This window comes from Hyaena hyaena, unplaced genomic scaffold, assembly GCF_003009895.1.
Source record: "Hyaena hyaena isolate Hyena2069 unplaced genomic scaffold, ASM300989v1 scaffold_1915, whole genome shotgun sequence".
NCBI classification, from domain to species: domain Eukaryota; kingdom Metazoa; phylum Chordata; class Mammalia; order Carnivora; family Hyaenidae; genus Hyaena; species Hyaena hyaena.
This window is the reverse complement of record NW_024082552.1, coordinates 127,821-138,798: the sequence shown is the minus strand read 5'-3', so window position 1 is coordinate 138,798 and position 10,978 is coordinate 127,821.

The following is a 10,978-nucleotide window of genomic DNA, read 5'->3' as shown; positions in this document are numbered from 1 at the left end:
AAAAACATGGATCAACAAGAAATTATATGAAATCATAGGAGAGCTGCCAAAACAATGGGTGTAGACAGACCAAGATTATAGAAAGGGATAATCATGGGCCTTTAGGCTGAAGATTGTTTTCTGATTCTGGCATCACTCACCCAATTGAGAATCTGGGTCTAGCCCTGGAAAAGGGCTACTTCAGGGGGACAGGGAAACTTTTGGCAATCTAATCAGGAAGGAGAAAAAAACTCTCTTTTTTTAAAAATTTTTAATGTTTTTTTTTAATTTATTTCTGAGAGAGAGAGAGAGAGAGAGAGCGTGAGCAGGGGAGGGTCAGAGAGAGAGGGGAACACAGAATCTGAAAAAGCTCCAGGCTCTGAGCTGTCAGCACAGAGCCCAACACAGGGCTAGAACCCACAAACTGTAAGATCATGACCTGAGCCAAAGTCGGACTCTTAACTGACTGAGCCACCAGGGCGTCCCCCAAAAACTTTCTTTTTATTTATTTTTATTTTATTATTATTATTATTTTTTTTTTTTTTTTGAGACCATCAGTGGTCATCATCAAAGAGAGGAGAGGATTAACTGGGCCTGACACAAGGCAATTGTACCCTCAAGGCATTGACTAAAATCTGCAGCTGTTTAGGAAAGGAGATGCTACCTGAAGGTGAAAACATGTGAAAAAGTGGATTACAGATTTGGAGAGTCTGGCCGAGCTAGGAAGATAAGAGATTAATGTTTAGGAGAGAAAGAAGGAAAGGCCATAGTGAATAAATTATATTCTTGTTTGGAACCCTGAAGGCTTATGCGCTAAGAACTGGAGAAAAACAAAACAAAACAAAACAAAACAACAACAAAACCCAAAAAAACACAAATAGCAAAAACAAAACAGAATTAGACTGACCCTTACCAAATGTGCTACCTATTCTCAACTGGATTCTGTCTCTGATTTAAAGTGATAAGTCAGTCTCAGCATCCCTCCTCATCAGGGAAATACAAATCCAAACCACACTGAGATACCACCTCACACCGGTCAGAGTGGCTAAAATGAGCAAATCAGAGAACTCTAGATGCTGGCGAGGATGTGGAGAAACGGGCACCCTCCTACACTGTTGGTGGGAATGTAAACTGGTACAGCCCCTCTGGAAAACAGTGTGGAGGTTCCTCAGGAAACTAACAATAGAACTCCCCTAGGACCCAGCAATAGCACTGCTAGGAATTTACCCAATGGATATAGAAATGCTGAGGCATAGGAGCACATGTACCCCAATGTTCATAGCAGCACTCTCCACAATAGCTAAAACATGGAAAGAGCCTAAGTGTCCATCAACAGATGAATGGATCAAGAAGATGTGGTTTATCTATACCATGGAATACTACATGGCAATGAGAAACAATGAAATCTGGCCATGTGTAGCAACATGGATGGACCTTGAGGGTGTTATGCTGAGCGAAATAAGTCAGGCAGAGAAGGACAAATATCATATGTTTGCACGTATAGGAGGATTAGGAGGAACTTGACGGAGGACCAAGGGGGAGAAGAAGGGGGGAAATGGTGGGGGAAAGGGAGAGAGGCAAACCATGAGAGACTCTTGAATGCTGACAAAAACTGAGGACTGATGGATGTGGGGGGGAGGGGGGGAGGGGCATGGAGGAGGGCACTTTGGGGATGAGCACTGAGTGTTATGTGGAAACTAATTTGACAATAAACTATTTGTAAAAAAAAAATAAATAAAAAAAAAATAAAGTGATAAGTCACCTTTCCTTCTCTATAGCAAAGGGGGTGGCCTTTTGCTGGAAGATTGTCCTTTTGTCTAGAACCTCTAGAAAGATTCTTAAAAAAACAAAACAAAAAAAAAGAAACAAAACAAACTACAGAGAATCCAGATATAGACAGAATATAGTGAACACTGATCTCCTATAGCCACAGGGTAGAGATTTCTGAAAACTAAACCCCACATCCTATCTTTCAGGTGACTGGATTATAAAGAAAACCTGAAATCACAGCTTCATAAGTATAGTATGGTAAAGTTAAGTCAATGCTTGCAAAATTACTTGTCTAGACAGAGAGATATCGGCAGATTCTAATGAAAAAAGAGGACCTTGAACCCAAAATTTTCAGTACGCCTTTCTTACAGTTGAAAGCAGGGCTCAAACTTCTCCCTTGTCTAAGGAGGATAGAGGATAGCTTCTCCTTGTTTAAATCCCTAAAGCAACTTTTTTTGGAGATAGCTGTCCTACACTACATTGCTGATCTCCCTGAGAATCCACTCATACACAGCTAGTGCCTTCTAGGTCTATAACCACATTTAAGTTTCATCCAGGAGGAAATATCAAAAACACCAAAAGATCTGGAAGATTCAGCCAAATAATATATGCAGGAAACTCAGAGAATATATAGTTAATGGACCTTTAGGGTTTTGTACCATTTTGGAAGGAATACATTTTTGGATGGAGTTAAATTTATTACTGAAAGTATGGTAACAAGACAGTCCAGATTTGGTGTGTTACTTTGAGTAACTGGAAGTGACTCACTCTGAAGACTGGACACCAATGGTAGAATATAGTGAATGAAGTTGAGCTGTCAAAACTTCCTTAGTATTTTGTAGGAAAAACAAATAATAATAATTAAAAGGCTTTGGGAGATAGAAATGGTGGAATGGATTTATTATGGATTCTCTGCTAACCCTCCTCCTCATTATATACTATATAAAGGCCCAGAGAATGCCTTTTTCACAGAGGTTTCTAGAAATGTATTTATCAGGGAGTAACAGCACCTTGAAAGGTCCTATTGTGTCTGTAATCTGTGGCTCAGGAATCACAGCAGAAAATGCTGCCATTGAAATAGACCCGCTGACATCAATGGGGATGATGTGATCCCAGAATGGTATCTAGCCTCTAAAAAGAATGAAGATGAACAAAGTTACCATAATGGGTCATTATCAGAATTGTTTAACCAAAAAGAATTATTGGTTGTGAGTATTTTCAAATGGGCAGTTTACTAGTCTTTACATAGGTGAAAATATCTGCAGGTTTGGCGAACTTGAATCACTACAATAGGAAATTATGATCCCTCACAAAATTCTCAGATTCAACAAATTCAAAGATCCAGGGCCCTGTGAATGCAGGAGAAAATAGGTTCTCTTGAGGAAGAAAGTTGTTATACCATTGCTCATTCTATGGTTATTTTCCAAGTTTCAGAATGTACTGTGGAAATCAACATATTTAGCACCTGAACATTCCCCATGTTGGTTTATTAACTAATTTAGCAATGTAGCAATAATACATTCTGGGGGAATTTCAGAGCTTTGTGCTCTTTAAACATAAAAATCACAAATGTGGGGAGGGGCGCCTGGGTGGTTCAATCAGTTAAGGATCTGAATTCTGGTTTTGGCTCAGGTCATGATCTCACGGTTTGTGAGTTCAAGCCCTGCATCAGACTCTGTGCTGACAGTGTAGAGTCTGAGAGGAGGGAGCCTCTCTGTCCCTCCTCCACTCACACTGTCTCTGTCTCTCTCAAAATAAATAAATTAACTTAAAAAATGTTACAAAAGTAGTGGGCTTTATTATATCTTTTTTAAATACCTCTAAATGGCCTATACAAAAGACAGACACATTTTGGAAACCCATAGTGGATTATCCTGAATTTAATCAGATATTAATTCTTTTATCTGCTATTCCAGAAGTGTGTTCTCTACCAACCTCATCTGGTATTCAACCAATGGTCTTATGAGTGTCTTGGTTCTACCTCCTTGTAAAAACCACCAGATTCAGCTTTCCTCACCTGTCCATAAGAATCCTTGCTGCCCTACCTAGGGCTGTATCAACTTCCCAGCCTTTTGTCATAATGTGGACTACTGGAACATTGACCATTTTTCATTCCACAGGACAAAGTGTTTGTCTTCTATGTTGATGATACCATATTGATTAGACACTGGTGAAACACATGTGTGCCAAAGTGTAGAAAGAAAATTTTACATAATTAAGGAACTTGCCATTTTACTGAAATGCCAAGGGTCTAATGGAAGGACAAATCAGTACATGCGGCATCCTTTATCACTACCAAGAGAAACACAGTTACTACTGGGAATCTTTGGATTTAAGAGCTAACATGTATTTCATGGTTACATGCCCCTTAAGCCCCCTTAAACACATTTACTGAATCACCTGAAAAGGGCCAAGAGGAAAAGGAGGCTTTTCAACAGATTCAGGTTACTACAAAAGCTGCTTTGTCACTTCAGCCATATGACTCGTCAATTACATGGTACATAAAATGTCTATGACAGTTGAAATGTTGGAATATGGAGGTTGGTAGGCCCCTATGGGATCTAATAGAACACTTGGCCTTTTAAAAATGAATGGATACAGCACTACAGCCCCACTGGGGAATAGCACTGAAAGGGGGTAGTGGAGAGAAAACCTCCCAGTGGCAGAACTTTAAGCAGAGTATATGGTTGTTCACTTCACCTTAAAGGGAAATGCTACAGAGTGAGCATAAGCAGGGGAGGGGCAGAGACAGAAGGAGACACAGAATCTAAATCAGGCTCCAGGCTCTGAGCAAGCTGTCAGCACAGAGCCCAATGTGGGGCTTGAACCCATGAAGTGTAAGATCATGACCTGAGCTGAAGTTGGATGTTCAACTGACTGAGCTGCCTAGGCACCCCTATTCTAATGTAATGTATTCACCAACAATATCCTCAGTACAACAGACTGTCAAAAATCATGTGGACAAAATGATTGATTCTGCTGATACCGGTGAGCTTCTTTCCTTAGTCACCTTTGCCTTTAAACAATAGACCCACTATGTCAGGTATGGAAATTATCATGGGCAAAGCTACATGGCATATTACTATCAACTACAGTTGATCAGACCATGGTCTTCAGCAGGTAATAACCACAATTTATCATCAGCAGATAATAACACTGAGACTCTGATTTAGCATCATTTCCCAGGAGACCATGCAGCCACCTGGCTGAAGGGGACCTGTTTGCACTTTCTGGAATAGGAACATATCAGGACATAAATTCAAGTTCAGTATTATTAATGCTTCTGCCCAAACTATCATCTGGAGAGTTAACTAAATGCCTTATTTTTGCCATGCTATTCCAGACACCAATGCTTATCTCCAGGAAATATATTTTACAGAAATTCAAAACAATATTCTCATGCTCATAATGTTCATAGATCTTAGTATTTTCCCCATAACTGGGAAGCAGCTGTATTGATAGAAGGATGCAATGGCCTTTTGGAAGACAGTTGTGGCACCAGGTAAATGACAACACCTTGAGGTATTGCAGTCATGTTCTTCCAGACAGTGTATATGCTCTGAATCAGTAACTGATATACAGTACCTTTTTTAAAGATGCCCATTTATTTGTTTTGAGAGAGAGGGGCACACACAAACAGATAGCATATTCGTGTGAGCAGGAGAGGAGCAGAGAGAGAGAGAATCCCAAGCAGGCTCTGCATTGGCAGCACAGAGCCCAATGTGGGGCTTGATCCCACAACTGTGAAATCATGACCTGTGCTGAAATTAAGAGTCAGGTGCTTAACTGACTGAGCCACCCAGGAGCCGTGATATATAGTACCTTTTATACCAAGCCATGATACATAGATGGAGGAAACAAGACAAGGAAATCATATGTTTTGCTTATTACTTGTTATAATCTATGAAAGCAATACTTCTAACAAGTAAAACCTGTGGTCTATCTGATTGAAGCAGAAGCCACACAAAGAAAAAAATTACTGTGCTGTGCTGATTAATCCCATCTGTGATGGGGGAATTAGGTTGTTACTCCACAAGAAGAAAGAAGCCCAGGATATGGGTGAAACCATGAGATCTTTCTGGGAGTACTCCAAGTATCATAAGTCTTATGAATATAATTAGTTGAAAACTACCATAACAAATATAAGAGAGGCAACTAATAGTGTAGACATTTCAATAAAAATGTGTGAGCTGCCCTAACAGGTGAGATACCATAATCAGAATACAGATATACAACAGATTTTGGAATAAGAAACTTGTAATTATTCTCTGCTACCACTTTATTAAATGCTATGTTATTTATGTATTTTCTTCTTTGCTTTGATATTATTTGTATATATGAACAATTATTTTTCCTTCTCTTAAGTCTAATATGTGCTATTAGAGGTTAAATCTCAAACTCATATTTAAATGAAAAGAACATCAAAGGGAAAATGTAACTTCACTAGAAAGAGAATGAATATCACCTTGAGATTCTATAGGACTTTGTACTTCCCGTCCCCGTTTTTGGGGAAAGTGCTGGCATGTCTTTAGTTTTATGTAACAGAGCTCCATTCAGATAAACTGAATATTTGTTTAATTGGTGTCTTCATTCAGAAATTGCATACATTTATAAGGGGCATGTGTGAATGCTGCATTGACCAAGAAATACCTTATAATAAATTATTTCCTTCTATGTAGCATCATCACTGTTGCCAATATTTCAGAATCCCCTTCCAAATATGTGTCTTGGTTACCAAGAGGTCCTGCCTAAACTATGAAGGCAGTCATGAAGTTAAGTTATTAGTCTAAACTGTTTGTGGCTGTCAGAAGTTATGGTCAGAAGTGGTGACTGACACGATAACTTCCAAAGATGCAGAAACTTCTATGAATGTTGGCAGCTATTTAGACTTAGCTATTACCTCCTTTGTAAGTGTAGTAGCAGAGTCTCAGATATGCCCAACTGGCTGTTTCTTTCTCTTCTCTACTCCTTAAGATGAAATTCCTGGTAAGCGGTTTCTGACCTTAGCCACAGCAGCCTAGACATTCTCTCACCCAATTCTAAACACATCTGTGCCACTCTAATTCCTATGTAAAATACGTATTTTCATAATACTTGCAGTGCCTCTTAGGTTCTTACTGAATCCAAAGAGATATGATAATTAAGTAGCTGGATAAATAAACAAAAGAAGAACTAATGTGAAGTGAATTTGTTACTAATCAATGATTGTGATGGACTCAAGTAGGACCTAACTGGGGTTCAGAGAAGAAACTAAATAAATCAGCCAGATATGGTTATAAGTCATCTGCAAATGGTTTCCTTAATTGAATTAACAATATTTATGCAGAGACTATGGGAGATAAAAATCCCAGAGGAGACACATTAGACATAGTGTTTTGTCTTTTCTAAAACTAGGAGCAAGACAAGATTAACCACTGTCCTCACTTCTATTTGCCATTGTATTTGTATTGCTTGTCATTGCAATAGAACAAAGAAAAATAATATCAAAAATTATAGGGATATAAATTCTGGTGAGTGGTTAGATTTAGGTAATAGAAAGATGGGAAGAGAGTCTTAGAACTGTACATCAAGGTGATAAGAAACACATGTATAAACACATTTAAAATGGATTAAGGGGTGTTGTACATTTGAGGAGAGAGGTTTGGAGAAGTTCTTTGGGGTAACAGAAAAGTAAGGAAACCAGCAAAATGTAGTTGGGTCTCAGATGTACTGTGGTCTTAAATAAAGAGATGCTAATCACTGGGTTTCCTCCCCACCCCATTCCTCCAGTTCTATCCAACTGTTTGGATGCACATTTGAAGACATACATGAATTTCATAGGTATTTGGGTAGGCAGAGCAAGGTTGGTGGTGAAGAAGGGGGTAAAGTGATAAACACTGGATTCTAAATTAGGTAAGAAAAGGAGTGAGGTTCAGAGGGAGGACACACTACAGAGGGACAAAAGGAGAGTGGTGGAGTCACAATATGAGACTGATGTATTTGGGGGAGTAACCCAATGATTACTTATTTGAATAATGATTCAAATAATTCATTATTCATTTATGTGTGGAGTGGGGTGGTGGCGGCAGTAAGTTGGATATGAAAATGAGTATAAACTAGGACAAATTCCTTTATCCGTGTCCTACAGCATATGGGATGTACATAGAAAAAGACAGGGAGTAGTCAAAGAATAAGGTAATGAAAAATCCAGAGTGTGGAAGTGGCACATTTATTGGTAATGGCAATGTTTGGAGATGTATTGTAGGTATAGTCAATAGGGTGAAAATGAAAATCAGATTCGTGGAGGCAAAAATATTAATATGACCTGAAAGTGGGTGTGTTATATGGATAATGAACTCTACAAGAATAAGGACAAAAGTAGTGACTGAGGTAAAGTCAGTGAAACATGTATTAAAATCTTCAGTGATTGAAGGAGAGTGACTGGGAGTTCACTTGACTGAATAATTTTATGTCACAAGATTCAAATAATTCATTATTCATTTATTTGTGGAGTGGGGTGGTGGCAGCAATAAGTTGGATATGAAACTGAGTATCAACTAGGACAAATTCCTTAACCCCTGTCCTACAGCATATGGGGTGTACATGGAAAAACACAAAACAACAAAGCTTACCAGAAACAAAATGTTTTACAATGTGTCATATAAACTCGAACTACAATCAAATCTGTAACAAGTAGACTGTTTTACATTCTGTATGAAAAACTCTGTAGTGTCAGTGACACATTTATTTGGAAAGTAAACAGTATATATTTATAATTCCTTATCAAAAACACTTAACAGAATTTTATTCTCTGCATTCTTAGTATGTCAATGGCTAGCAATATCCAAAAGTTTCATTGCTCAAATTTTAATATTTTTGTCTTCTGAAAGACTTAATTCAGAATTGTTTAAATGCAAAATTCTTTACCTTAGATATGTTATAAATGAATGCTAACTTATATTATTAAGAAACCTTTAGTATACGTAATTCTTTTATATTAGAGATTTACAATTTTTTTCTTAAAAAATTTTATACCATTCTTTGTATTGCCTTGCATCTCACTTCTACAAATATAAAATGAAATAAAGAAAATGTGCTTAAGGAAGGTGTTCTAGGATAAAACTATAGGCCTTGAATACTTTCTAAATTATGTCTTATCAACAGATTAAAATTGAAGCTGAAAATTTACACAATTCAGGAAAGCAAATTTTTCAAATACTTGACATTTTTCTTATTTTCAGCCCATTTATTTTAACATGATAGAAGTATAAACTGCATGTGTTTTTTGTTTGTTTGTTTTTTTTTTAATGGATGGATGTCATGGGGCTTATAGAATCCCAACATAACTATTTTCCTCCAAAATTATTCTGAAATTCATTTGGGAGCATTTTGTGTTGAGGGTGCGGAAAGGAAAAAGGAACATAAACATTACAACCTATGTTCCTCACTGGACTTAAAACTTTGTAGTAAATGTCAGCTTAGCAAATCAGCTTTGTGGTCTTACCAGAATAAGTACCAATTTTTAGCAGCAAATACATGAAAGCTTTGCCTAATGCAGAAATGCCCGAAACTGACTATTCTGGATACACTGGCTTTGTTAGCATTCTCTAAATGTTATTGGTAAGCTGTACCAAATAACACTATTAAAGAAAAACAACAACAACTAATTAGAGCAATGCTGATAAATCAGACCCCTGGGTTGAAAGAACTTAGACATTGTTTACATCATTGTTGAAAAAGACACTCATAAACCTATTCTTTTTAAATAGGTTGATAGCAAGGTGTACTTCATAAAACAAATGTTTAGTGTCTCCTGATAAGTAACTCACTCAAACACACATATTTTGCTTGCCTAATTGTCAGGCAGCTATCTGTCCCACTTGTAAAATGATATGAATGAAAATTCAAGACTTAATGAAAGCTACATTCCCTAATATTAATGAAATTATCTTTAACCTTGACTTCACAAAGTCTGTACATCTTTATGACAAGGATATTACTGCAGGTAAAAAAGATGCCATTCCCTCTCTGTCTTCCATCATACTTCAAATTACTTAGCACCTTAAAGATGGCCTTGAAAGTCTTATAAATGGAAGAATAAATACACAGGTGCATCCATAATTACCTTCCTATCTCACAAACTGACTTCCAAATCTAATATGATAAAGTCCTTAAGGTTTTAGAAAATGTGCTGAGTCATGTTCCAAGATTCAAAAGATTTTGGATTTGATTATTGTTTTTCTATGTGGAAAAATGCATGGAAACCCAGGGGATAAATCATATAGCATAAAAATGATAATGCAAGCAGAAGATAAAAAGAAAGTAAGCTAGGAATTCAAAACCAAGGCAGAATAACATCTTCAAATTCTGCACGTAGCAATAGATAAAAAATAAAGAGACATACTGATTGATATTTTAGGAACAAATTATCTTTCAACTTTAAAATTAGAAATGTCAAAGTATTAGGTGTTTTAAAAATAATTATGTGCTGTATTCTTAAGGATTTATGTCTAGATGGTTAGCTTCTTTGGAGTTGGAGATTAGAAGAAAGAAAGTCAATTCAAAATCTTGTCACGCAAAACTCTTAACCATATTAATGCTACTCTTTGATTTTGTAATATGTTCTTTGTGTTCAAAGACACAGCCTTTGAGGTGACTCAGTGAAGCAGTAGAAGTGGGTAAGAGTATGGATAATGTAACTCAACAAAGTAGATCAAGTAGGTGTGGAGTGAGGGAGTGATTATTATTCTGACACTTCACTATCTAATCAGTCGCATAATTAACTTAAAGGAACTTCCAGCAAAATGGGAAATTTCCATAGACAACTTCTACTCCAGAGTTCTGTATACTCTTTTCGTTTTTTGTTTTTTGATTTTTGTTTTTGTTATTTTTTACCTCACCCATTTTCCTGACTATTCTGACATAAATGTGTATGTTTCTGTCTAGTGTCAGGGGAAGACTACTTGCTACTTGAAATAATTCATCTTTCAAAAAGCAGTCCTTTAAGCAGTTTTTTAAGATTCAGAATGGTCCACAAAAACAAACTTTCAGGTTATTGAAAATTACTGTGGGTTGTCTTTTTTTTACAGAAAGAGAGATGTTAAAAACTCTATGTTTTGTTGTAAACAAAATGTATTTTATTAAAATTAATTATACTATGCTAGGTTACAGTAATTCTTCAAAGTAGTAATTAATTTTACCTGATACTGTTTTTTTAATTTAATTTAATTTTATTTTTTTATTTTTTTTT